Source organism: Petromyzon marinus, chromosome 67 (assembly GCF_048934315.1).
Source record: "Petromyzon marinus isolate PM22_M1 ecotype Great Lakes invasive population chromosome 67, UKy_Petmar_22M1.pri1.0, whole genome shotgun sequence".
In the NCBI taxonomy this organism is placed as follows: domain Eukaryota; kingdom Metazoa; phylum Chordata; class Hyperoartia; order Petromyzontiformes; family Petromyzontidae; genus Petromyzon; species Petromyzon marinus.
Genome location: NC_133733.1, coordinates 3,412,464 through 3,439,619, shown reverse-complemented (window position 1 = coordinate 3,439,619; position 27,156 = coordinate 3,412,464). Strand labels below are relative to the sequence as shown.

At 45.7% G+C, this 27,156-nt stretch overlaps 1 long non-coding RNA gene across 1 annotated transcript; it reads left to right on the top strand.

The window, feature by feature from the left end:
* Nucleotides 1-501: 501 nt before the first annotated feature.
* Nucleotides 502-26,767, top strand: LOC142906571 (uncharacterized). Its single transcript, XR_012930377.1, has 3 exons — nt 502-2,682; nt 21,410-21,555; nt 26,674-26,767. It is a non-coding gene; the product is annotated as an uncharacterized LOC142906571 (long non-coding RNA).
* Nucleotides 26,768-27,156: the final 389 nt, after the last annotated feature.

The following is a 27,156-nucleotide window of genomic DNA, read 5'->3' as shown; positions in this document are numbered from 1 at the left end:
GGAGTTAGAGAGGAAATCATCTCAGACCTCCACAATCACCGTATATATACAATAGTTTAATTATATTATAATCCATGGACAACCTCACCCAGTGTGTTTGCAGACTTCGTATTTCCCTGAGCAAGATGGTCCACGCGGTGCTAGCGGCTACGGCTGAGGAGTTAGAGAGGAAATCATCTCAGACCTCCACAATCACCGTATATATACAATAGTTTAATTATATTATAATCCATTGACAACCTCACCCAGTGTGTTTGCAGACTTCGTATTTCCCTCAGCAAGATGGTCGAGGCGACTGTGGCGGCTACGGCTGAGGAGTTATAGAGGACACCCTTTGAGACTTCCATAATCACCGGGTATATATACACACAATAGTTTAATTATATTATAATCCATTGACAACCTCACCCAGTGTGTTTGCAGACTCCGTATTTCCCTCAGCAAGATGGTCGAGGCGACTGTGGCGGCTTCTGCAGCTGAGTTGGGGGGGGGTGGTGGGGGAGAGATTTCCTCTCCCTCCGCCCTTCACCGCCATCGCTTCGCTTCGTCGTCATCGCCGTTTGCCGCCATTTGTGTAGTTGTAGTTGTTGTTGTGGGTGGTTGTGGCTGGTTGTGGTTGGTTGTGGTAGGAAGGGGAGGGGTGGTGTGTGTGTAAAGAATAAGTTTTGAAGGCTGTGGCGGCCGGTGGTTTGTGAATACTGAGAGATTTAGAGAGGAGAGAAACGACTTCACCAACACCACCATCATCATCATCAACAAACTCTTTAATTTACGACGGAATTCACCCCCGCCACTTCCTCTCTCTCTCGTTACTTTAAAAGAGGTTTCCCTCACGCGTCTTGTCGTCTTCGTCGTCTTTGTAAAAAAAAAACATTCTCGTTCAGGGTGGAGGTGGGTGTCGTGTCTGCTGTGTTAGTTTAAGATCTTAGAGTAGTAGTAGTGTCGGTAACGTAGTCAGATTTTATTTAGTTATTATTGTGTGTTAGTTTGAGAGTAGTAGTCGTGGTAGTGTCGCTAACGTAGTCAGATTTTGTTATTATTGTGTTAGTTTAAGAGTAGTAGTAGTAGTGTCGCTAACGTAGTCAGATTTTATTTTGTTATTATTATTGTGTGTTAGTTTGAGAGTAGTAGTCGTGGTAGTGTCGCTAACGTAGTCAGATTTTGTTATTATTGTGTTAGTTTAAGAGTAGTAGTAGTGTCGCTAACGTAGTCAGATTTTATTTTATTATTATTGTGTGTTAGTTTGAGAGTAGTAGTCGTGGTAGTGTCGCTAACGTAGATTTTATTTTGTCAGATTTTATTTTGTTATTATTGTGTGTTATCTTCTTTGGTTCTTTCGGTAAAGTCACGTAGAATGAGAATACGTGACTTTATTGTTATTATTGTGTGTTAGTTTGAGAGTAGTAGTAGTGATAGTGTCGCTAACGTAGTCAGATTTTATTTTGTTATTATTGTGTGTTAGTTTAAGATCTTAGAGTAGTAGTGATAGTGTCGCTAACGTAGTCAGATTTTATTTTGTTATTATTGTGTGTTAGTTTAAGATCTTAGAGTAGTAGTGATAGTGTCGCTAACGTAGTCAGATTTTATTTTGTTATTATTGTGTGTTAGTTTGAGAGAGTGGTAGTGGTCGCTAACATAGATTTTATTTTGTTATTATTGTGTGTTAGTTTGAGAGAGTGGTAGTGGTAGTGTCGCTAACGTAGATTTTATTTTGTTATTATTGTTGTGTTAGTTTAAGAGTAGTAGTGATAGTGTCGCTAACGTAGATTTTATTTTATTATTGTGTGTTAGTTTGAGAGTAGTGGTAGTGTCGCTAACATAGTCAGATTTTATTTTGTTATTATTATTGTGTGTTAGTTTGAGAGAGTGGTAGTGGTCGCTAACATAGATTTTATTTTGTTATTATTGTGTGTTAGTTTGAGAGAGTGGTAGTGGTAGTGTCGCTAACGTAGATTTTATTTTGTTATTATTGTTGTGTTAGTTTAAGAGTAGTAGTGATAGTGTCGCTAACGTAGATTTTATTGTTATTATTGTGTGTTAGTTTGAGAGTAGTAGTGGTAGTGGTCGCTAACATAGTCAGATTTTATTTTGTTATTATTATTGTGTGTTAGTTTGAGAGAGTGGTAGTGGTAGTGTCGCTAACGTAGATTTTATTTTGTTATTATTGTTGTGTTAGTTTAAGAGTAGTAGTGGTAGTGTCGCTAACGTAGTCGTATTTAATTTTGTTATTATTGTTGTGTGTTAGTTTGAGAGTAGTAGTGGTAGTGGTTGCTAACATAGTCAGATTTTATTTTGTTATTATTATTGTGTGTTAGTTTAAGAGTAGTAGTGGTAGTGTCGCTAACGTAGTCAGATTTTATTTGTTATTATTATTGTGTGTTAGTTTGAGAGAGTGGTAGTGGTCGCTAACGTAGATTTTATTTTGTTATTATTGTTGTGTGTTAGTTTAAAAGTAGTAGTGGTAGTGTCGTTAATATAATTTATTTTGTTATTATTGCCGTGTTCACGCGATAGTTTATTTTAGGGGGTGGGGGTCGATCGCTTTGAATATCTGAGGAGAGTTTAACGCAGTTATTTTATTTTAAAGTTTATTTTTGTTTGTTTGTAAACTTTCAACACTCGCAACACCCCCCACCCCCACCGCCTCCAAGGGACATTTAAAGATGCCCGTAAATAAAGAAGGTACAGTGCAAGATTTATATAATTACACTTTACACACACACACACTGTATATAACTACATTACACACTATATATAACTGCATTACACACACAGTGTATACCTACATTACACACACTGTATATATAACTACATTACACACACACAGTGTATAACTACATTACACACACTGTGTATATACAAATACATTACACACTGTGTGTATAACTACATTACACACAGTGTGTATAACTACATTACACACTGTATATACAACTACATCACACACTGTGTATAACTACATTACACAGTGTATATGACTACATTACACACACACTGTATAAATACATTACACACACTGTATATAAAACTACATTACACACACACTGTGTATAACTACATTACACACACACTGTGTATAACTACATTACACACACACTGTGTATAACTACATTACACACACTGTGTATAACTACATTACACACACACTGTGTATAACTACATTACACACACTGTGTATAACTACATTACACACACACTGTGTATAACTACATTACACACACTGTGTATAACTACATTACACACACACTGTGTATAACTACATTACACACACAGTGTATAACTACATTACACACACAGTGTATAACTACATTACTCACACTGTATAAATACATTAGACACACTATAACTACATTACACACTGTGTACAACTACATTACACACTGTGTATATACAACTACATCACACACTGTGTATAACTACATTACACACAGTGTATATGACTACATTACACACACACTGTATAAATACATTACACACACTGTATATACAACTATATTACACACACACTGTGTATAACTACATTACACACACACAGTGTATGACTACATTACACACACTGTTTATAACTACATTACACACACACTGTGTATAACTACATTACACACACAGTGTATAACTACATTACACACACAGTGTATAACTACATTACTCACACTGTATAAATACATTAGACACACTGTATATACAACTACATTACACACACACTGTATAACTACATTACACACACTGTGTATAACTACATTACACACACTGTATAACTACATTACACACAGTGTGTATATTACTACATTACACACACAGTGTGTATAACTACATTACACACACTGTGTATAACTACATTACACACTGTATAACTACTTTACACACGCTGTGTATAACTACATTACACACAGTGTATATAACTACATTACACACTGTGTATAACTACATTACACACACACACTGTATAACTACATTACACACACTGTGTATAACTACATTACACACAGTGTATATAACTACATTACACACAGTGTATATAACTACATTACACACTGTGTATAACTACATTACACACACTGTGTATCACTACATTACACACACACTTTGTATATTACTACATTACACACACACAGTGTATATATAACTACATTACACACACAGTGTGTATATAACTACATTACACACACAGTGTGTATATTACTACATTATACACACACAGTGTGTATATTACTACATTACACACACACTGTGTACATTACTACATTACACACATTGTGTATATTACTACATTACACACACACTGTGTATATTACTACATTACACACAGACAGTATGTATATTACTACATTACACACACACACTGTGTATATTACTACATTACACACACTGTATATTACTACATTACACACACACTGTGTATATTACTACATTATACACACATAGTGTGTATATTACTACATTACACACACACACTGTGTATATTACTACATTACACACACACACTGTGTATATTACTACATTACACACACACAGTGTGTATATTACTACATTACACACACAGTGTGTATATTACTACATTACACACACACACTGTGTATATTACTACATTACACACACACACACTGTGTATATTACTACATTACACACACACACACTGTGTATATTACTACATTACACACACACACTGTGTATATTACTATATTACACACACACACACTGTGTATATTACTACATTACACACACACACTGTGTATATTACTACATTACACACACACAGTGTGTGTATTACTACATTACACACACACACAGTGTATATTACTACATTACACACACACTGTGTATATTACTACATTACACACACACAGTGTGTATATTACTACATTATACACACATAGTGTGTATATTACTACATTACACACACAGTGTGTATATTACTACATTACACACACACAGTGTGTATATTACTACATTACACACACAGTGTGTATATTACTACATTACACACACACACTGTGTATATTACTACATTACACACACACAGTGTGTGTATTACTACATTACACACACACACAGTGTATATTACTACATTACACACACACTGTGTATATTACTACATTACACACACACAGTGTGTATATTACTACATTACACCCACACAGTGTGTATATTACTACATTACACACACAGTGTGTATATTACTACATTACACACACACTGTGTATATTACTACATTACACACACACAGTGTGTATATTACTACATTACACATACACTGTATATTACTACATTACACACACACAGTGTATATTACTACATTATACACACATAGTGTGTATATTACTACATTACACACACACTGTGTATATTACTACATTACACATACACAGTGTGTATATTACTACATTACACACAGTGTGTATATTACTACATTACACACACACAGTGTGTATATTACTACATTACACACACACTGTGTATATTACTACATTACACACACACACACTGTATATTACTACATTACACATACACAGTGTGTATATTACTACATTACACTCACACACACGGTGTGTATATGATATGTGTGTGTATAACATTCTCGCGATGAGTTTTACGAAGTTTCGCGTGCGACGATTGTGTTAAAAAGTTGCGTTTAAAAGTTACGAAGTGCCACGTGGCCTACTCTTCCACTGCTTGTCGTCAGTGAGATAGCTTGTGACGTCTAAAGTTAGCCGTCTTGTCACGGTGACCTTGGCCTACTCTTCCACTGCTCGTCGTCTGTGAGATAACTCGCAGTTGCACTCCCACTGACAGTGAAATCTAAAGTTGACTTTATCTTTAGTAAGAGTTAAAGAGAGAGGAGACTTAATGGTTTTTAACGTACACGCGCCTTACTTTATTACAGATATTCTTGGTCCTTTCGGTAAAGTCACCGCGTTAGAAGGGAAACAATAAAATAATTTTAAAAAATATAAAACAATAAAATTCTCACGACGTTTCGACTGCAACACCAAGCAGTCATCATCAGGTGTGAAAAAAACCACAGCAAGAAAACCACAGCAAGAAAAATTCAAATTTTCTTGCTGTGGTTTTCACACCTGATGATGATTGCTTGTGTTGTAGTCGAAACGTCGTGATAATTTTATTGTTTTATATTTTTATTATTTTATTCTTGCTGTGGTTTTCACACCTGATGATGATTGCTTGTGTTGCAGTCGAAACGTCGTGAGAATTTTATTGTTTTATATATTTTTTAATTATTTTATTGTTTCCCTTCTAACGTGGTGGTGACTTTACCGAAAGAACCAAGAATATGAATCCCTGCAGTCACGAAAGCTTTAAATCAAAATTTATTACACATGTTACACTTTTTTTGACGATTGTTATTCAACTCTTGAGTTTTGTGTGTTGTGTAAAATGTGTTGCGATGTGCAGTCCCTGTGGCACGCTACTTACACTTTAAAGACATTCAGCTTGAGTGATTGTCACGACTTTTCGGTTTTTACCACGACGAGAATGTTGTTTTTATGAATGTCACGAGATTTCTTGCCATATGTTTGGTTTACATAAAAACGAAATAGAATGTACAGATTGTAGTTAATGTACCTTTTTAAAAGCTTGTCTTTCTTAACTTGCAATACAGTACTCGAGTTAATGTTACATCTTTTTACAAGCACACCAGAGGTTTTAATTGAATAACAAACACTGGTGGTGGTTGTGATGATGGTGGTTATGGTGGTAGTGATGATGGTGGTATTGATGATGGTGGTATTGATGATGGTGGTATTGATGATGGTGGTATTGATGATGGTGGTAGTGATGATGGTGGTATTGATGATGGTGGTTGTGATGATGGTGGTGGTGGTTGTGATGGTGGTGATGATGGTGGTTGTGATGATGATGGTGGGGGTTGTGATGATGATGATGGTGGTGTGAGTCTGTGGGTCTCTGTGTGAGTCTGTGGGTCTTTGTGTGAGTCTGGGGGTCTTTGTGTGAGTCTGGGTCTCTGTGGGTCTCTATGTGAGTCTGTGGGTCTCTATGCGAGTCTGTGGGTCTCTATGCAAGTGTTTGGGTCTCTGTGTGAGTCTGCGGGTCTCTGTGTTAGTCTGCGGGTCTCTGTGTGAGTCTGTGGATCTCTGTGTGAGTGTTGGTCTCTGTGTGAGTCTGTGGGTCTCTGTGTGAGTCTGTGGGTCTCTGTGTGAGTCTGTGGGTCTCTGTGTGAGTCTGTGGATCTCTGTGTGAGTCTGTGGGTCTCTGTGTGAGTCTGTGGGTCTCTGTGTGAGTCTGTGTGTCTCTGTGTGAGTCTGTGTGTCTCTGTGCGAGTCTGTGGGTCTCTGTGCGAGCCTGTGGGTCTCTGTTTGAGTCTGTGGGTCTCTATGTATGTAAGTATGTTGAAGTTATTTCGCACCGTACGTAGCCAACCGTGCGAACACGATGTAACACGATTTTTGTCCCAGGGTAGTAAGTGTTACTATTTTAATTGCTCATGCCTAAAAAGTATATAAAATGGCTATTATTGCCCACAAACTTTGCTTTTGGGTGTCTGTGTAAGTTTGTGATTCTCTATGTATGTACTGTATGTTGAACTTCGCACTGTACGTAGCCAGCTGCTGCGAGGATGACCGGCGTTTGGGTGATGTTTTTTACACTCCTTGATGAGACGAGAAAGGTGATGGTAGTGGTGGTGATGTGTCGGTGGGAGTGATGGTGGTGGAGGTGGTGATGGTGGTTGTTGTGGTACTTTTGGACACTGATGGTAGTGGTGGTGATGTTTTGTTGGTCGAGATGATGACAGTAGTGGTGGTGATGGTTGTTGTGGTACTTTTGAACACTGATGGTAGTGTTGGTGGTGTTTTGGTGGGAGTGATGGTGGCGGTAGTGGTGGTGATGGTTGTTGTGGTACTTTTGACACTGATGGTAGTGGTGGTGATGTTTTGGTGGTAGCGGTTGTGGTACTTTGGAACACTGGTGGTAGTGTTGGTGATGTTTTGGTGGGAGCGGTAGTGGTGCTTGTGGTGGTGTTTGTGGTACTTTTGAACACTGATGGTAGTGGTGGTGGTTCTTGAGACACCGATGGTGGGGTTGGTGGTGGTTGATATACTTTGGATGCTGGTGGTGGTGGCGGCGTTGCCGATGGTGGCGACAATGGTATTGGTGCTTGTAGTGCCGAGAGGGGCAGATGGCAGTCGTTGTGCGGTGGTGGTGATGATGATCAGTCATGGTGGTGGTGATGTAAGTGATGGTGATGAATTTTAGTGGTGATTAAAGTGGTGGCTCTGGTACTTTAAACACTTGCTGGTGGTGATTGATTTGTTTGGAGGGCAGAGGAGCGACGCTCAGAACAACGAGTGGAGCCGCCGGGTGGCTAAAGCACAGCAAGTTGGCACAGCAGGGGGTACAGGTGGTGCATCGGCCAGTCACCTCAATCAGACGACCGATGGGACCCACCTGGGTCTGTCCCGTGACCTCCTGCCAGCGGGCGTTCGACACTTCACGTGGCCTCAACGTGCACCTAGCCTGGCACAAGCGTCGTGGTGACATCACCGCCACTTAGTGGTGAATGGCGGTTGTTGGTTTGGGATGGTGGCAGTGGTTCTTCATCTGGCAGTGGATAGATCATGGCCGATGATTATGATGATGGAGAAGAGGCATTTGAGTGTATTTTTGCACGCTTTCATTTAACTCACCGTCAAAACCTGTCCCCTTTCCTACAAACATCTAGAAATTCACCAGCGTTGCTTCAAGCTGACGAGTCACCGACCGTCAAATCCTGTCCCCTTTCCTACAAACATCTGGAAATTCACCAGCGTTGCTTTAAGCTGACGAGTCACCGACCGTCAAAACCTGTCCCCTTTCCTACAAACATCTGGAAATTCACCAGCGTTGATTCAAGCTGACGAGTCACCGATCGTCAAAACCTGTCCCCTTTCCTACAAACATCTGGAAATTCACCAGCGTTGCTTCAAGCTGACGAGTCACCGACTGTCAAAACCTGTCCCCTTTCCTACAAACATCTGGAAATTCACCAGCGTTTCTTCAAGCTGACGAGTCACCGACTGTCAAAACCTGTCTCCTTTCCTACAAACATCTGGAAATTCACCAGCGTTGATTCAAGCTGACGAGTCACCGACGGTCAAAACCTGTCCCCTTTCCTACAAACATCTGGAAATTCACCAGCGTTGATTCAAGCTGACGAGTCACCGACTGTCAAAACCTGTCCCCTTTCCTACAAACATCTGGAAATTCACCAGCGTTGATGCAAGCTGACGAGTCACCGACGGTCAAAACCTGTCCCCTTTCCTACAAACATCTAGAAATTCACCAGCGTTGATTCAAGCTGACGAGTCACCGACCGTCAAAACCTGTCCCCTTTCCTACAAACATCTGGCAGTTCACCAGCGTTGATTCAAGCTGACGAGTCACCGACCGTCAAAACCTGTCCCCTTTCCTACAAACATCTGGCAATTCACCAGCGTTGATTCAAGCTGACGAGTCACCGACCGTCAACCTGTCCCCTTTCCTAAAACATCTGGAAATTCACCAGCGTTGCTTCAAGCTGACGAGTCACCGACTGTCAAAACCTGTCCCCTTTCCTGCAAACATCTGGAAATTCACCAGCGTTGATTCAAGCCGACGAGTCACCGACGGTCAAAACCTGTCCCCTTTCCTACAAACATCTAGAAATTCACCAGCGTTGATTCAAGCTGACGAGTCACCGACTGTCCTGCAAACATCTGGAAATTCACCAGCGTTGATTCAAGCTGACGAGTCACCGACCGTCACAACCTGTCCCATTTCCTACAAACATCTGGAAATTCACCAGCGTTGATTCAAGCTGACGAGTCACCGACCGTCAAAACCTGTCCCCTTTCCTACAAACATCTAGAAATTCACCAGCGTTGCTTCAAGCTGACGAGTCACCGACGGTCAAAACCTGTCCCCTTTCCTACAAACATCTGGCAATTCACCAGCGTTGATTCAAGCTGACGAGTCACCGACCGTCAAACCTGTCCCCTTTCCTACAAACATCTGGCAATTCACCAGCGTTGATTCAAGCTGACGAGTCACCGACCGTCAAAACCTGTCCCCTTTCCTGCAAACATCTGGAAATTCACCAGCGTTGGTTCAAGCTGACGAGTCACCGACTGTCAAAACCTGTCCCCTTTCCTACAAACATCTGGAAATTCACCAGCGTTGCTTCAAGCTGACGAGTCGCCTACCGTCAAAACCTGTCCCCTTTCCTACAAACATCTAGAAATTCACCAGCATTGCTTCAAGCTGACGAGTCACCGACCGTCAAAATCTGTCCCCTTTCCTACAAACATCTGGAAATTCACCAGCGTTGATTCAAGCTGACGAGTCACCGACCGTCAAAACCTGTCCTCTTTACTACAAACATCTGGCAATTCACCAGCGTTGCTTCAAGCTGACGAGCCACTGACCGTCAAAACCTGTCCCCTTTCCTATAAACATCTGGAAATTCACCAGCGTTGCTTCAAGCTGACGAGTCACTGACTGTCAAAACCTGCCCCCTTTCCTACAAACATCTGGAGCGTTGATTCAAGCTGACGAGCCACCGACCGTCAAAACCTGTCCTCTTTACTAGAAACATCTAGAAATTCACCAGCGTTGCTTCAAGCTGACGAGTCACCGACCGTCAAAACCTGTCCCCTTTCCTACAAACATCTCGAAATTCACCAGCGTTGCTTCAAGCTGACGAGTCACCGACCGTCAAAACCTGTCCCCTTTCCTACAAACATCTCGAAATTCACCAGTGTTGATTCAAGCTGACGAGCCACCGACCGTCAAAACCTGTCCCCTTTACTACAAACATCTCGAAATTCACCAGCGTTGCTTCAAGCTGACGAGTCACTGACTGTCAAAACCTGCCCCCTTTCCTACAAACAACTGGAAATTCACCAGCGTTGATTCAAGCTGACGAGTCACCGACTGTCAAAACCTGTCCCCTTTCCTGCAAACATCTGGAAATTCACCAGCGTTGATTCAAGCTGACGAGTCACCGACCGTCACAACCTGTCCCCTTTCCTACAAACATCTGGAAATTCACCAGCGTTGATTCAAGCTGACGAGTCACCGACCGTCAAAACCTGTCCCCTTTCCTACAAACATCTCGAAATTCACCAGCGTTGCTTCAAGCTGACGAGTCACCGACGGTCAAAACCTGTCCCCTTTCCTACAAACATCTGGCAATTCACCAGCGTTGATTCAAGCTGACGAGTCACCGACCGTCAAACCTGTCCCCTTTCCTACAAACATCTGGCAATTCACCAGCGTTGATTCAAGCTGACAAGTCACCAACCGTCAAAACCTGTCCCCTTTCCTGCAAACATCTGGAAATTCACCAGCGTTGATTCAAGCTGACGAGTCACCGACTGTCAAAACCTGTCCCCTTTCCTACAAACATCTGGAAATTCACCAGCGTTGCTTCAAGCTGACGAGTCACCTACCGTCAAAACCTGTCCCCTTTCCTACAAACATCTAGAAATTCACCAGCATTGCTTCAAGCTGACGAGTCACCGACCGTCAAAATCTGTCCCCTTTCCTACAAACATCTGGAAATTCACCAGCGTTGATTCAAGCTGACGAGTCACCGACCGTCAAAACCTGTCCTCTTTACTACAAACATCTGGCAATTCACCAGCGTTGCTTCAAGCTGACGAGCCACTGACCGTCAAAACCTGTCCCCTTTCCTATAAACATCTGGAAATTCACCAGCGTTGCTTCAAGCTGACGAGTCACTGACTGTCAAAACCTGCCCCCTTTCCTACAAACATCTGGAGCGTTGATTCAAGCTGACGAGCCACCGACCGTCAAAACCTGTCCTCTTTACTACAAACATCTAGAAATTCACCAGCGTTGCTTCAAGCTGACGAGTCACCGACCGTCAAAACCTGTCCCCTTTCCTACAAACATCTCGAAATTCACCAGCGTTGCTTCAAGCTGACGAGTCACCGACCGTCAAAACCTGTCCCCTTTCCTACAAACATCTCGAAATTCACCAGTGTTGCTTCAAGCTGACGAGTCACCGACCGTCAAAACCTGTCCCCTTTCCTACAAACATCTGGAAATTCACCAGCGTTGATTCAAGCTGACGAGCCACCGACCGTCAAAACCTGTCCCCTTTAATACAAACATCTCGAAATTCACCAGCGTTGCTTCAAGCTGACGAGTCACTGACTGTCAAAACCTGCCCCCTTTCCTACAAACAACTGGAAATTCACCAGCGTTGATTCAAGCTGACGAGTCACCGACCGTCAAAACCTGTCCCCTTTCCTACAAACATCTGGCAATTCACCAGCGTTGATTCAAGCTGACGAGTCACCGACCGTCAACCTGTCCCCTTTCCTAAAACATCTGGAAATTCACCAGCGTTGCTTCAAGCTGACGAGTCACCGACTGTCAAAACCTGTCCCCTTTCCTGCAAACATCTGGAAATTCACCAGCGTTGATTCAAGCCGACGAGTCACCGACGGTCAAAACCTGTCCCCTTTCCTACAAACATCTAGAAATTCACCAGCGTTGATTCAAGCTGACGAGTCACCGACTGTCAAAACCTGTCCCCTTTCCTGCAAACATCTGGAAATTCACCAGCGTTGATTCAAGCTGACGAGTCACCGACCGTCACAACCTGTCCCCTTTCCTACAAACATCTGGAAATTCACCAGCGTTGATTCAAGCTGACGAGTCACCGACCGTCAAAACCTGTCCCCTTTCCTACAAACATCTGGCAATTCACCAGCGTTGATTCAAGCTGACGAGTCACCGACCGTCAAACCTGTCCCCTTTCCTACAAACATCTGGCAATTCACCAGCGTTGATTCAAGCTGACGAGTCACCGACTGTCAAAACCTGTCCCCTTTCCTGCAAACATCTGGAAATTCACCAGCCTTGATTCAAGCTGACGAGTCACCGACTGTCAAAACCTGTCCCCTTTCCTACAAACATCTGGAAATTCACCAGCGTTGCTTCAAGCTGACGAGTCACCTACCGTCAAAACCTGTCCCCTTTCCTACAAACATCTGGAAATTCACCAGCATTGCTTCAAGCTGACGAGTCACCGACCGTCAAAATCTGTCCCCTTTCCTACAAACATCTGGCAATTCACCAGCGTTGATTCAAGCTGACGAGTCACCGACCGTCAAAACCTGTCCCCTTTCCTATAAACATCTGGAAATTCACCAGCGTTGCTTCAAGCTGACGAGTCACTGACTGTCAAAACCTGCCCCCTTTCCTACAAACATCTGGAGCGTTGATTCAAGCTGACGAGCCACCGACCGTCAAAACCTGTCCTCTTTACTACAAACATCTAGAAATTCACCAGCGTTGCTTCAAGCTGACGAGTCACCGACCGTCAAAACCTGTCCCCTTTCCTACAAACATCTCGAAATTCACCAGCGTTGCTTCAAGCTGACGAGTCACCGACCGTCAAAACCTGTCCCCTTTCCTACAAACATCTCGAAATTCACCAGTGTTGCTTCAAGCTGACGAGTCACCGACCGTCAAAACCTGTCCCCTTTCCTACAAACATATGGAAATTCACCAGCGTTGATTCAAGCTGACGAGCCACCGACCGTCAAAACCTGTCCCCTTTACTACAAACATCTCGAAATTCACCAGCGTTGCTTCAAGCTGACGAGTCACTGACTGTCAAAACCTGCCCCCTTTCCTACAAACAACTGGAAATTCACCAGCGTTGATTCAAGCTGACGAGTCACCGACCGTCAAAACCTGTCCCCTTTCCTACAAACATCTGGCAATTCACCAGCGTTGATTCAAGCTGACGAGTCACCGACCGTCAACCTGTCCCCTTTCCTAAAACATCTGGAAATTCACCAGCGTTGCTTCAAGCTGACGAGTCACCGACTGTCAAAACCTGTCCCCTTTCCTGCAAACATCTGGAAATTCACCAGCGTTGATTCAAGCCGACGAGTCACCGACGGTCAAAACCTGTCCCCTTTCCTACAAACATCTAGAAATTCACCAGCGTTGATTCAAGCTGACGAGTCACCGACTGTCAAAACCTGTCCCCTTTCCTGCAAACATCTGGAAATTCACCAGCGTTGATTCAAGCTGACGAGTCACCGACCGTCACAACCTGTCCCCTTTCCTACAAACATCTGGAAATTCACCAGCGTTGATTCAAGCTGACGAGTCACCGACCGTCAAAACCTGTCCCCTTTCCTACAAACATCTGGCAATTCACCAGCGTTGATTCAAGCTGACGAGTCACCGACCGTCAAACCTGTCCCCTTTCCTACAAACATCTGGCAATTCACCAGCGTTGATTCAAGCTGACGAGTCACCGACTGTCAAAACCTGTCCCCTTTCCTGCAAACATCTGGAAATTCACCAGCCTTGATTCAAGCTGACGAGTCACCGACTGTCAAAACCTGTCCCCTTTCCTACAAACATCTGGAAATTCACCAGCGTTGCTTCAAGCTGACGAGTCACCTACCGTCAAAACCTGTCCCCTTTCCTACAAACATCTAGAAATTCACCAGCATTGCTTCAAGCTGACGAGTCACCGACCGTCAAAATCTGTCCCCTTTCCTACAAACATCTGGCAATTCACCAGCGTTGATTCAAGCTGACGAGTCACCGACCGTCAAAACCTGTCCCCTTTCCTATAAACATCTGGAAATTCACCAGCGTTGCTTCAAGCTGACGAGTCACTGACTGTCAAAACCTGCCCCCTTTCCTACAAACATCTGGAGCGTTGATTCAAGCTGACGAGCCACCGACCGTCAAAACCTGTCCTCTTTACTACAAACATCTAGAAATTCACCAGCGTTGCTTCAAGCTGACGAGTCACCGACCGTCAAAACCTGTCCCCTTTCCTACAAACATCTCGAAATTCACCAGCGTTGCTTCAAGCTGACGAGTCACCGACCGTCAAAACCTGTCCCCTTTCCTACAAACATCTCGAAATTCACCAGTGTTGCTTCAAGCTGACGAGTCACCGACCGTCAAAACCTGTCCCCTTTCCTACAAACATATGGAAATTCACCAGCGTTGATTCAAGCTGACGAGCCACCGACCGTCAAAACCTGTCCCCTTTACTACAAACATCTCGAAATTCACCAGCGTTGCTTCAAGCTGACGAGTCACTGACTGTCAAAACCTGCCCCCTTTCCTACAAACAACTGGAAATTCACCAGCGTTGATTCAAGCGGGCTTGACTCCACTGGATCAAGTTACGTAAACAATTTGACAAATCCAACGCAACCGGGAGCATCCGACAGGAGAGTTCCTCGAGTAAATATCATGGCCGGAGATAAAACTACACTATTTTTTACGCGCTTATTAACTCATTCTGTCTGTTGTTGTATCCTCAAATCTTGTAACTCAATTTTAAACCCACTTCTCAATGTGGCATCGACTGTCACACTGATGACAATACTATATTCTATCATTAAAAAAAACCCTAAAATATATTTTTCTAAACATTATTTTTTTGATTTGTTATGTTTCGGCTTTGGTCTAATTTGCCACGGTCAACTGGCGTTTGTCTGTATTTGGCCACGGCCCGTTACGTCGTAGCAAGCTTCGGGGCCACTTCCTGGAGTCGTGGAGTTCTTCTATGACTAGTACGGTACATTTCATTAAAGCGTGTTTTTAAACAAGTTTTAAAAATATATATTACTTATTTAAATAATACGCGTGCCTAATACGTGACTTGGGACCTCGTTTGCCAGTATCAAATGATGAAAAATAAGAATAGGTTTTACCCTTGCTGGCACCCGTAGCTATCAATGCCCTGATGCGCGCATTGTCCATGCACTGTTCACGTTTTGGCGGCGTTCTCTGGTCTGACACTCGTGGTGGTGAGACTGGTGTAGACCAATCAATTTCAAAGACAACGCATGACACATCATCATCAGAGGGACGTGTTTGTTTGGCATGTTCACCACAATTTCCGTGCATGGTTAATGCAGCACATTGCAAAAAGGTGTCCATTGGGTTTTTAACATCTTACCACCTCGTGCTTTATTGCCATAAAGGGTAATAGGCAGAAGAGTGTTTTGATTATCCGTCTGCCGTGGACAGCAGCCTTACTGAACAGGTCTGCTGACGATACCCAGAGAGGTCGAAACCAGTCCACAGTTACATTCTTTAGATGTCTGCTGCCGTTATAGATATTTGGCAATGCTGGTGTATGAGCAGTGTAAGTCTATGGGCAATGCTAGTGTATGGGCAGTGCAAGTCTATGGGCAATGCTAGTGTATGAGCAGTGTTAGTCTATGGGCAATGCTGGTGTATGAGCAGTGTAAGTCTATGGGCAATGATAGTGTATGGGCAATGCTAGTGTATGAGCAGTGTTAGTCTATGGGCAATGCTGGTGTATGAGCAGTGCAAGTCTATGGGCAATGCTAGTGTATGGGCAGTGTAAGTCTATGGGCAATGCTAGTGTATGGGCAGTGTAAGTCTATGGGCAATGCTAGTGTATGAGCAGTGTTAGTCTATGGGCAATGCTGGTGTATGAGCAGTGCAAGTCTATGGGCAATGCTAGTGTATGGGCAGTGTAAGTCTATGGGCAATGCTAGTGTATGGGCAGTGTAAGTCTATGGGCAGTGTAAGTCTATGGGCAATGCTAGTGTATGGGCAATGTAAGTCTATGGGCAATGATAGTGTATGGGCAGTGTAAGTTTATGGGCAATGCTAGTGTATGGGCAATGTTAGTCTATGGGCAATGCTAGTGTATGGGCAGTGTAAGTCTATGGGCAATGATAGTGTATGGGCAGTGTAAGTTTATGGGCAATGATAGTGTATTGGCAGTGTAAGTCTATGGGCAGTGTAAGTCTATGGGCAATGCTAGTGTATGGGCAATGTAAGTCTATGGGCAATGCTAGTGTATGGGCAATGATAGTGTATGGGCAGTGTTAGTGTATGGGCAGTGTAAGTCTATGGGCAATGCTAGTGTATGGGCAGTGTAAGTATGGGCAATGCGAGTGTATGGGCAGTGCAAGTCTATGGGCAATGATAGTGTATGAGCAGTGTTAGGCTATGGGCAATGATAGTGTATGGGAAATGTTAGTCTGTTGCTCTGATCTATGTCCTTTCTCAGTGATCATAGCCTCCCATTTATCTACATCTCGCTATTGTGGGTGCCACTCTGGCTAGATGTTGACCACCTCGCTTGGTGAACGGGAGGTCGTGGATTCGATCCCGACCCTAACGACGCCTGCTGCTGTATATGTGGAGTCTGCGTCTCTCTCTCATCATCATCACGGTGGCTAGGAGATGTTAACTACCTCGCCTGGTATGCAGGAGGTTGTGGATTCTATATCGACCCTGACGATGCCTGCTGTATATTTGGAGTTTGCGTGTCTCTCTCATCACGGTTTGCTAAGAGATGTTAACTACATCGCTTGGTATGCAGGAGGTCGTTGGTTCTATCTCGACCCTGACGATGCCTGCTGTATATTTGGAGTTTTGCGTCTCATTATCACGGTGGCTAGGAGATGTTAACGACCTCGCCTAGTTTACAGGAAGTCGTGGATTCGATCCCGACCCTGACGATTCCTGCTGCTGCTGTTTATTTGGAGTTTTTGTGTCTCTCATCATTATCACGGTGGCTAGGAGATGTTAATGACCTCGCTTAGTTTACAGGAAGTCGTGGATTCGATCCCGACCCTGACGATTCCTGCTGCTGCTGTTTATTTGGAGTTTTTGTGTCTCTCATCATTATCACGGTGGCTAGGAGATGTTAATGACCTCGCTTAGTTTACAGGAAGTCGTGGATTCGATCCCGACCCTGACGATTCCTGCTGCTGCTGTTTATTTGGAGTTTTTGTGTCTCTCATCATTATCACGGTGGCTAGGAGATGTTAACGACCTCGCCTGGTTTACAGGAAGTCGTGGGTTCGATCCCGACCCTGACGATGCCTGCTGCTGCTGCTGTTTATTTGGAGTTTTTGTGTCTCTCATCATCATCATCATCACGGTGGCTAGGAGATGTTAACGACCTCGCCTGGTTTACAGGAAGTCGTGGGTTCGATCCCGACCCTGACGATGCCTGCTGCTGCTGCTGTATATTTGGAGTTTTTGTGTTCTCCCCGTGTTCGCGTCTATATTCTTCTCCGGGTCCTCCCGTTTCTCGCCTGACACGATTACAATCAACGTCACGTGTTTAGAGTATTTGGCTGCTGTACATTTGCACGTGAAAAGCCCACTTCGTTGTGACTATAATTCGTGATAGCCTGGCCGTGTCTGAAAAAGAGCTGTGTGTAGCTCAGTGGGCCTTAACTTGTCAAATAAATAAAAACACTTTTTTTTAAGCACGCTTGAATGAAATGTACCGTATTTGTAATTGATGAACTCCACGACTCCAGGAAGTGGCCAATTACGGGCAACGTCAGTTTACCGTGGTTCATTTAGAGTCAAGCCGAAACATAACATATATTAAAAAAAATTGAAATATTTTTTATTTATGATAGAATCTAGTATTGTCATCAGTATGACATTAGTATACCTTAGTTTGCAGTCGAGTCCACATTTGGAAGTGGGTTAAAATTGAGTTACAAGATTTGAGGATACACCAACGACAACAACAACAACAGACAGAATGGGTGAATAAGCGCGTGAAAAAATAGTGTCGTTTTATCTCCGGCCATGATATTTACTCGAGGAACTCTCCTGTCAGATGTTCCCAGTTGCGTTGGGTTTGTCAAATTGTTTACGTAACTTGATCCAGTGGAGTCAAGCCCGCTTGAATCAACGCTGGTGAATTTCCAGATGTTTGTTGGAAAGGGGACAGGTTTTGACGGTCAGTGACTCGTCAGCTTGAATCAACGCTGGTGAATTTCGAGATGTTTGTAGTAAAGAGGACAGGTTTTGACGGTCGGTGACTCGTCAGCTTGAATCAACGCTGGTGATTTTCCAGATGTTTGTAGGAAAGGGGACAGGTTTTGACCATCGGTGACTCGTCAGCTTGAATCAACGCTGGTGAATTTCGAGATGTTTGTAGGAAAGGGGACAGGTTTTGACGGTCGGTGACTCATCAGCTTGAATCAACGCTGGTGAATTTCCAGATGTTTGTAGGAAAGGGGACAGGTTTTGACGGTCGGTGACTCGTCAGCTTGAATTAACGCTGGTGAATTGCCATATGTTTGTAGGAAAGGGGACAGGTTTTGACGGTCGGTGACTCGTCAGCTTGAATCAACGCTGGTGATTTTCCAGATGTTTGTAGGAAAGGAGACAGGTTTTGACAGTCGGTGACTCGTCAGCTTGAATCAACGCTGAACTGCCGGATGTTTGTAGGAAAGGGGACAGGTTTTGACGGTCGGTGACTCGTCAGCTTGAAGCAACGCTGGTGAATTTCCAGATGTTTGTAGGAAAGGGGACAGGTTTTGACGGTCGGTGACTCGTCGGCTTGAATTAACGCTGGTGAATTTCGAGATGTTTGTAGGAAAGGGGACAGGTTTTGACGGTCGGTGACTCGTCGGCTTGAATTAACGCTGGTGAACTGCCAGATGTTGATAGGCAAGGGCTGGTTTCGATTTCCAGTGTCTCATCAGCAGATTTAGGCTCGTTTTAATCAAGGCTGGCAAAACTTTCCAGACGTTTAGAGGAAAACACTGCTTTCAACATTCAGTATCTCATCAAGTTTGAATCCGTGCTGGTGAACTGCCTGCAGGTGTTGATATAACAAGGACTGGTTTTGACATTCAGTATCTCATCATCAGCAGCAGAGTCAAGCTCTCTTGAATCCGTGCTGGCGAACTGCCGATGTTACAGGCAAGGAACCCAGACTTCTTCTTTCGCCCGGCTGCTGGTGATGTCGATTGCAGAGGTGACTGCAATTTCACGTCATGCAGAGGTGGTCCAGCCAGCAGGCAAACGCGTCAGCAGCGAGCGGAGTAGTGAGTTGATCATCATCAGCATCATCATCGCTGTGATGTCTCCTCCTTCGTGTTTGTGGATTGGTTCATTGCGTCGCTATACCTTGTGTACGGACTGTTCTGGGGTACTGGTGGGGTTAGTGATGGGGGTTAGTGATGGAGGTAGTGTTGATGGGGGTAGTGTTGATGGGGGTAGTGTTGATGGGGGTAGTGTTGATGGGGGTAGTGTTGATGGGGGTAGTGTTGATGGGGGTAGTGTTGATGGGGGTAGTGTTGATGGGGGTAGTGTTGATGGGGGTAGTGTTGATGGGGGTAGTGTTGATGGGGGTAGTGTTGTTCGGGGTAGTGATGGGGGTAGTGATGGTGGTAGTGATGGTGGTAGTGTTGTTCGGGGTGGTGATGGAGGTAGTGATGGGGTTAGTGATGGGGTTAGTGATGGGGTTAGTGATGGGGTTAGTGATGGGGTTAGTGATGGGGTTAGTGATGGGGTTAGTGATGGGGGTAGTGATGGGGGTAGTGAAGGAGGTAGTGATAGGGGTAATCTCTTATTTCGTCTGGCTGACGATGTAGATGCTGAGCAGCGGCTACAATTTCACATTCAGGTGGTCGAGCCCAGACAAACCGCGTATGGAGCAAGCGGATTAGTGAGCGGATCACCATCACCGTGATGTCTTCTCCTCCTTCGTGTCTGTGGATCGGGGCATTGCACAGTGACACCTTGTTGCACCACGGGATCTGTTCCGGATGACCCACGGTCGGGCATCACCGCCACATCTTCTGGAGAGTTTAGAATTTTCCATTTGTGTATCGGTGTGTCATCCCCATTTGCTGCTGCTGCTATGGTTTGTGCAGTGACGGGGGGGGGGGGGATGTGATTTAGGGTGGACAATGGAGCAGCTTCTTGGAAGATCGAACCCCCAGAGATCCTTCTTCTCCATGGTGGGGGCGGGGGGCGGGGGGGTATTTCAGTTGGCGGTAGTTAAGTTGTGCGGTAGCCGTGCCGGCGTGTCGTGCCGTGGCGTCCGCGTGCGTTAGTGTGGCTTGACCTCTTCCGTGCGATTTACACGCGCGCGCGCTAATCTCTCCATTCGTGGCTGGTTTCGGACCTGGCTTCGAGACGCAGCGTCTCATCAGCGGCAGAGTCAAGTTCGCTCGAGTCGACGCCGGTGAATTGCCAGCCGTGCATCGGCAAGGACCGGTTTTGGCACTCGGTGTCTCATCAGCGGCATAGCCAGGCTCGCTCGAATCAAAGCGAGCCTGGTTTGCTCTGTGTGCTGTAGCAACCCGTGGCTGCGCGCGTTTTGCGTGACGTTGCCTCCTCCTCGCGATTACTTACACGGCGCTAATCTTTCCATTCATAGCAAAGCTAATGCCCAACAGATCAGCGGGATGATGAGATGACCTCCAAATCCCTCCACCCGCCCGCCCGCCAGCCCCGCTGGGATTTAGCGTGGGGGGGAGAGAGGTTTTGTCCACCGCTTCTCTCTCTCTCTCTCGTTCGTCCATCATAGTTGATGATTGACCATGGCACGTTTCGGTCATTTTGTTGGGTTTTGATGAGTGCGCAGATGGTGGCTGAACAGGCCAATCCGAGCCCCGGGAATTCCACCTGGACGGGTCGGGGAGGATGTGACGTAGGGCTCTGGCGCGCAGCCAACGGCTTTGCCTCGGGTTGACTTAAACACCCGTCGCCACCCGCCACCCGCCCAGATTTGTAAGGCCCCCCCCGGCCCACGTCACGTTGGCTCCCCGCTGCCGCGGCTGCTTAATAGCGACACGCTCACCGTCGTGGTTTAGAACGCGGCGGCGGCGGCGGCGGCGGTCGATGCGGGTCCTGTGAAGTGACGCGTTGAGCGGCAAAAACACGTGAAGCGAAAACCCCCCCCCCCCCCGTAGATAATTTGACGGTGAAGTGCGGTGAAGTAAAAACTATAAACTCTGTGACGTGCTAGAAAGCTGTTTTTTTTTCACACATTTCCAGTAGGAGCCCCGCCGAGGTTTCAACAAAACGCAAGAAAAAAAAACGCGGCAGGAGTGCAGAGTATAGGAATGGTAGAAAAATGACTTTAAAAAATGTATTCCTATTCTTGGTTCTTTCGGTAAAGTCACCACGTGGAAGGGGAAACAATAAAATAATACAAATATAAAACGATGAAATTCTCACGACGTTTCGACTGTAGCACAAGCAATCGTCATCAGGTGTGAAAACCAACGGCAAGTCACGTTGGTTTTCACACCTGATGATGGCTGTTTGTGTTACGGTCGAAATGTCGTGAGAATTTTATTGTTTTTATATATATTTTATATTATCGTTTCCCTTCTAACGTGGTGACTTTACCGAGAGAACCAAGAATATGAATCCCTGCAGTCACGAAAGGTTTAAATTAAAAATCACTAAACTATAAACTATTTTTATTTTTCGATTTAAAGCTTTCGTGACTGCAGTCATTCACATTCATGGTTCTTTCGGTAAAAGTCACCACCACGTCAGAAGGGAAACAATAAAATAACAAAAAAATATAAAACAATTAAATTCTCACGACGTTTCGACCGCAACACAAGAAGCAATCGCCATCAAATGTTCTTGCTGTGGTTCTCACACCTGATGATGATTGCTTGCGTTGAAATCGAAACGTCGTGAGAATTTAATCGTTTTATATTTTTATTATTTTATTGTTTCCCTTCTAACGTGGTGGTGACTTTACCGAACGAACCAAGAATATGAATCCCTGCAGTCACGAGAAAGCTTTAAATCACAATGTGTACCTGTGAAACTAAACTCTATTTTACACGCTTTCATTTCACTCGCTCTGTCTGTTTCGATTGAAAGCTTTCGTGACTGCAGGGATTCATATTCTTGGTTCTTTCGGTAAAAGTCACCACCACGTTAGAAGGGAAACAAAAAAATAATAAAAATATAAAACAATAAAATTCTCACGACGTCTTGACTGTAACACAAACAGTCATCATCAGGTGTGAAAAGCAACGTGACTTGCCGTTGGTTTTCACACCTGATGATGACTGTTTGCGTTACAGTCGAAACGTCGTGAGAATTGTATTGTATTTTATATTTTTATTATTTTATTGTTTCCCTTCTAACGTGGTGGTGACTTTTCCGAAAGAACCAAGAATCGCTGCCGTATCAAATCTTGTAACTCAATTATAACCCACTTCCCAATGTGGTATCGACTTGCAGACTTGGTATACTTATGTCATACTGATGCAAATAACTATATTCAATAATAATTAATTTAAAAAAATGTGTATTCTTAAGCATTATTTTTTTGTATGTTACGTTTCGGCTTGCGTCAAATTGTCCACGCTCAACTGACGTTTGGCTGTAATTGGCCACGGTCCGTTACGTTGTGGCGAGCTTCATGGCCACTTTCTGCAGTCGTGGAGTTCTTCCACTACCAGTACGGTACATTTCATAAAAGCGTGTTTATTAAAAAAAGGTTTTTAAATATTACTTATTATTGTACCGGGCAGGGCCCAGCGCTGGGCTACGTTACTTGTGTTCCGACGAGACCCTGGCTGATGCAAATCATAGCGGCAGCCAAATACTCTTAAAGACGCGTGGTGACGTCGATTCCAAATGTGGATGGGTGGGGGAAAAAACCGGTGGTCCCGGGGAATTATCCACGCGACCACGGGGAGAGAGAGACGCAGACTCCACGTGAATAGCAGGGCGTAATGGTCTCGATCGAACACTCGACCTCCTGCACACCAGGCGAGGTAGTTAACATCTCCTAGCCACCACAGCAAATATACAGCCAGGCATCGTCTGGGTCTGGATCGAACCCACGACCTCCTACACGCCAGGCGAGGTAGTAAACATCTCCTAGCCACCACAGCAAATATACAGCCAGGCATCGTCAGGGTCTGGATCGAACCCACGACCTCCTGCACACCAGGCGAGGTAGTAAACATCTAGCCACACAGCAAATATACAGCCAGGCATCGTCAGGGTCTGGATCGAACCCACGACCTCCTGCACACCAGGCGAGGTAGTTAACATCTGTCCCCTGCTGCGCCTCAGACAGGCGGTGACGGCAGCTCCGCTTGCACGTGTCTGCCGAGCGATCGTCCCAGCGCCCTGCATGAGGCAGCGAGGGGTTGGCGGATCAAATGCAGATGGGTTGTGACACTCCCTGCTGCCCGTGTATCCAGCGCCCATGAGGGGCCGTTCCCTTGGCTCTGCCAGCAGAGGGGGCAGTACAGCGAATCGAGATGGCGAGGGGTTGGCGGAACGCAAAGAGATGGGGTGGGAAACTCTCTTCTACTTGTGGATGGGCGTTGATGAGGAACCATACCCCCCATGGCTCTGCCAGGTGGAATGCAGTTGCAGCAGAGTGTGTGGACTAATCTCCATCCGTTCCATCTCTCACTCCCTTCTACCCCCTGTGTGTGTGGACTAATCTCCATCTGTTCCATCTCACTCCCCTCTACCCCGTGTGTGGACTAATCTCCATCTGTTCCATCTGACTCCCCTCTACCCCGTGTGTGGACTAATCACCATCTGTTCCATCTCACTCCCCTCTACCCCGTGTGTGGACTAATCTCCATCTGTTCCATCTCACTCCCTTCTACCCCGTGTGTGGACTAATCTCCATCTGTTCCATCTCACTTCTACCACGTGTGTGGACTAATCTCCATCTGTTCCATCTCACTCCCCTTCTACCACGTGTGTGGACTAATCTCCATCTGTTCCATCTCACTCCCCTCTACCCCGTGTGTGGACTAATCTCCATCTGTTCCATCTCACTCCCCTCTACCCCGTGTGTGGACTAATCTCCATCTGTTCCATCTCACTCCCTTCTACCCCGTGTGTGGACTAATCTCCATCTGTTCCATCTCTCTCCCCTCTACCCCGTGTGTGCACTAATCTCCATCTGTTCCATCTCACTCCCCTCTACCCCGTGTGGAGACTAATCTCCATCTGTTCCATCTTACTCCCTTCTACACCGTGTGTGGACTAATCTCCATCTGTTCCATCTCACTCCCCTCTACCCCGTGTGTGGACTAATCTCCATCTGTTCCATCTCTCACTCCCCTCTACCCCGTGTGGAGACTAATCTCCATCTGTTCCATCTTACTCCCTTCTACACCGTGTGTGGACTAATCTCCATCCGTTCCATCTCTCACTCCCCTCTACTCCGTGTGTGGACTAATCTCCATCTGTTCCATCTCACTCCCCTCTACACCGTGTGTGCACTAATCTCCATCTGTTGCATCTGACTCCCCTCTACCCCGTGTGTGGACTTAATCTCCATCTGTTCCATCTCACTCCCCTCTACCCCGTGTGTGCACTAATCTCCATCTGTTCCATCTCACTCCCCTCTACCCCGTGTGGAGACTAATCTCCATCTGTTCCATCTTACTCCCTTCTACACCGTGTGTGGACTAATCTCCATCTGTTCCATCTCACTCCCCTCTACCCCGTGTGTGGACTAATCTCCATCTGTTCCATCTCTCACTCCCCTCTACCCCGTGTGGAGACTAATCTCCATCTGTTCCATCTTACTCCCTTCTACACCGTGTGTGGACTAATCTCCATCCGTTCCATCTCTCACTCCCCTCTACTCCGTGTGTGGACTAATCTCCATCTGTTCCATCTCACTCCCCTCTACACCGTGTGTGCACTAATCTCCATCTGTTGCATCTGACTCCCCTCTACCCCGTGTGTGGACTTAATCTCCATCTGTTCCATCTCACTCCCCTCTACCCCGTGTGGAGACTAATCTCCATCTGTTCCATCTTACTCCCTTCTACCCCGTGTGGAGACTAATCTCCATCTGTTCCATCTTACTCCCTTCTACACCGTGTGTGGACTAATCTCCATCTGTTCCATCTCACTCCCCTCTACCCCGTGTGTGGACTAATCTCCATCTGTTCCATCTCTCACTCCCCTCTACCCCGTGTGGAGACTAATCTCCATCTGTTCCATCTTACTCCCTTCTACACCGTGTGTGGACTAATCTCCATCCGTTCCATCTCTCACTCCCCTCTACTCCGTGTGTGGACTAATCTCCATCTGTTCCATCTCACTCCCCTCTACACCGTGTGTGCACTAATCTCCATCTGTTGCATCTGACTCCCCTCTACCCCGTGTGTGGACTTAATCTCCATCTGTTCCATCTCACTCCCCTCTACCCCGTGTGGAGACTAATCTCCATCTGTTCCATCTTACTCCCTTCTACCCCGTGTGGAGACTAATCTCCATCTGTTCCATCTCACTCCCCTCTACCCCGTGTGTGGACTAATCTCCATCTGTTCCATCTTACTCCCTTCTACACCGTGTGTGGACTAATCTCCATCTGTTCCATCTCACTCCCCTCTACCCCGTGTGTGGACTAATCTCCATCTGTTCCATCTCACTCCCCTCTACCCCGTGTGTGGACTAATCTCCATCCGTTCCATCTCTCACTCCCTTCTACCCCCTGTGTGTGGACTAATCTCCATCTGTTCCATCTCACTCCCTTCTACCCGGAGTGTGGACTAAACTCCATCTGTTCCATCTCACTCCCCTCTACCCCGTGTGTGCACTAATCTCCATCTGTTCCATCTCACTCCCCTCTACCCCGTGTGTGGACTAATCTCCATCTGTTCCATCTTACTCCCTTCTACACCGTGTGTGGACTAATCTCCATCCGTTCCATCTCTCACTCCCCTCTACCCCGTGTGTGGACTAATCTCCATCTGTTCCATCTCACTCCCCTCTACCCCGTGTGTGGACTTAATCTACATCTCGTTAACTTCTCGCGACCGCGGCGGTTCTGCTCTGCGTCCCCCTACCCCACCCTCCCCCCCCCCCCCCCCCCCCCCGTACCAGACACGGTGCGCGCCGTGGGCCTCCTGCAGGAGTACCACGCACGGCTGGCAGCATCGCCGGGGGACGCCCGCCTGCGTGGAGCCATAGAGCGCGTCGTCACCATCCTGGGCAGCAGCCTCTTCCAGTCGCTCCTCGGTGAGACGCGCAGAGGGCAAAAGGTGGCCCTCCTCCCCCTCCCCCTGTGTGGTGTAAGCATCGGCACCCGGTGTGTGTACGTTGGAATTCTTTGGCACGGTGCGGAGCCATCCGTGCTAAGTGGAGGTGCGGAGGGTTGAGTCTGTGGTGCGGTGTTGAGTCTGTGGTGCGGTGTTGTGTCTGTGGTGCGGTGTTGAGTCTGTGGTGCGGTGTTGAGTCTGTGGTGCGGTGTTGAGTCTGTGGTGCGGTGTTGAGTCTGTGGTGCAGTGTTGAGTCTGTGGTGCGGTGTTGAGTCTATGGTGCAGTGTTGAGTCTGTGGTGCAGTGTTGAGTCTGTGGTGCGGTGTTG